The following is a 2,897-nucleotide window of genomic DNA, read 5'->3' on the forward strand; positions in this document are numbered from 1 at the left end:
CCCAAGTTGGCGCCATCATTGCGCTCTTCCTGGGCGAGGCAGATCAGTCGCCGGCTTCTGGACGGCCGCTCATGCTGGCTGCTGGCTACATACGGTAGCCCATGGCAACCCACTGCCACAGGGGCTGCAGCCTATGCCGTCACAGGCAACTCATGGAGCCCAGCTCCAGGTTGAGCTGTTGTTCAACATCTTAGCTGTGGAGGGCAGTGTCACTGGCCCTTATATGTAGGATCTGAACCGGGGTCCTCTGGCATCCCAAGCCAGTTCTTAACCATCGCGCCACTCAGCCAGCCCATCCCAACATCATTTATTGAAGCAACTGTTTTTTTCCATTATATATTCTTGGCACCCTTGTCAAAGATCAGTTAACTATCTATGTATGAGTTAATTTCTGAGCTTTCTATTCTTTTCTATTGGCCTATATATATTTTATGCAAGTACCATCATTTTGATTACTATAGTTTTGTAATATTTTGAAATCAGGAAGTGTGATGCCTTTAAACTTTGTTTTTCTTGCTCAAATATCTTTGGTTATTTAGGACATTTTTTGATTCCATATGAATTTTAGAAAAATTTTTTTCTATATCTATAAAGAATGCCATTGAGATTTTGATAGGGATTGCATTGAGTCTGTAGATTGTTTTGAATAAAATGGACATTTTAACAGTAATTCTTCCAGTCCATCAACGTGGGATGTCTTTCCATTTCATTGTTTCTGCTCTAATTATCTTCATCAGTGTTTTATACTTTTCAGTGTGCAAGTCTTTTACTTCCTTGGTTAGCTTTATTCCTAAAAATTTGTTTTATATTTTGATGCTATTATAAATAGGATTATTTTCTTAAATTCCGTTTTAGATAATTTGTTATTGTATAGAAGTGCAACTCATATTTGTATGTTTTTCTGGGAAAGCTTTTATCTCTCCTCATTTGTAAAGGCTAGTTTTCCCAGGTATGGGCAATTTATTTTCTTTCAGCACTTTGAATAATTATTTTACTCTTTTCCTAGCCTGCAAAGTTTCTGCTGAGAAATCCACTGATATTCCTTTAAAAAAATTATTATTTATTTTTTCAGTTACAGTCGACATTCAATATTATTTTATATTATTTTCCGTTGTATAGCGTAATGGTTAGACATTTATATAATTTATGCAGTGATCCCCCAATTAGTCTAGTACCTACCTGGCACTATCCATAGTTGTTTCACTGTACTCTGTATGCTGTCCTTTTATTCCCATGACTTTTTGGTAACTACAAATGTGTATTTATGAACCCCTTCAGCTTTTTCACCCCAAACTCCCTCCCTTCTGGCAATCATCAGTTTGTTCTCTGCATTGTTGAGTCTCGAGAAACCCACTGATATTCTTCTAGGAGGTTTCTTGCATGTGATGAGTCACTATTTCTGATTTCAAAATTATCTTTGTCTTTGACTTTTCACATTTAATTTTAATGTGTTGCATTGTAGATTCCTTTAGAAACCAATTTCTGAGAGATATAGTACTTTGAATGATATGTTCTGGTTGTGGTCCTGTCCCTGCACTCAGGCTGCAGAAGGGAATATAGGCGTTTGGAGGCTGTTTTCACTTCATCCTCATGAAGTGAGATTCCAGTGGGAAAGCAGGGTTATTTTGGAGAAAACTTGAGATAAACTGTCAAGCTATTGTAGTTTAAGTACTAAAGTATGTGTATCAAATTTAGGCAGTGTGGGTTGATAGAATAATTTACTTTTATTAAGGCTCTGAAACCCTTCATGCTAATTTTTTATCAGTGGAGCTCCAGTTATATACCCTGTTCTAAATACCAAGTCTATTTTTTAAAAATTTAAGATTGAGGAAGGTAGTCAAACTGACATTAATTTTATGGAGGAAGAGAGATGATGAATAAATTATACCCTTGGACTACTTCATGGGTGTAATTACTCTTTGTTGGGACCATTATTTTAATAAATTGACAGGGTGTTCATAAATGTTTGTTGAAGTGCCTTTTATATGTGTGGTTTATTGCAATATATTTGAACCTAGATATTTGTGGTCTGTTCTGGCTGAACAATTAAAATTGTATGACTTTAAATAAATCAACTTCCTTGGTCTTTGTTTCATCACCTACATTATGGAGAGACTGCACTGGACTATTTATTAATTCATTTAGCACATGTCTTGGTTACCTGGTATCTATCTGTACCTGTATGTGCTGGGCATAAGCAATAAAAACAAAATCAAAATATTACGAGGTTATTGAAAATGATATTGTTGGGATTAAATTAGCAAATAAGCTAGCAGATATAAAAAATAAAGTGTTGAGTGGTAATAAGTACTCTAAATGAAATGAATATAAAGTTCACGATGGCAAGAGCCTTGTGTGTCTTCTCTAGCTTTATATCCCTACTGCCTAGAACAGTGCCAGGTTATAGGAGTACTTAATAAATATTTGTTGTCTAAATGGATAAATATACAAATCAAATTGTTTTCAAATCATCTATACCTATTATCAAGGATGAGTTTATTAAAGACATTCAGAAACTTCAGAACAAAGAAATGAGTAAAAACTCCTACTTCCTAAGTTTAAAAACAAAGAATCCAGTTGTGACAATGAATTTTCTTTACACCAACTGAGCTAGGCTATGTGTCCAATTGTTTGGTTAAACATTAGTCTAGCTGTTGCTGTAAAGGTATTTTGTAAATGTAATTGGTGCCTACAATCAGTTCACTTTAACTAAAGAAGATTGCTTTTGATAATATTAGTGGGTTTCATCCAATCAGTTGAAGTCCTTAAGAATAATAACTGAAGGGCCGGCTGAGTGGCACATTGGTTAAGAACTGGCTTGGGACGCCAGAGGGCCCCGGTTCAGATCCCACATATGAGGGCCAGTGACACTGCCCTCCACAGCTAAGATGCTGAAC

Source organism: Hipposideros armiger, unplaced genomic scaffold (assembly GCF_001890085.2).
Source record: "Hipposideros armiger isolate ML-2016 unplaced genomic scaffold, ASM189008v1 scaffold_693, whole genome shotgun sequence".
Taxonomy (NCBI): domain Eukaryota; kingdom Metazoa; phylum Chordata; class Mammalia; order Chiroptera; family Hipposideridae; genus Hipposideros; species Hipposideros armiger.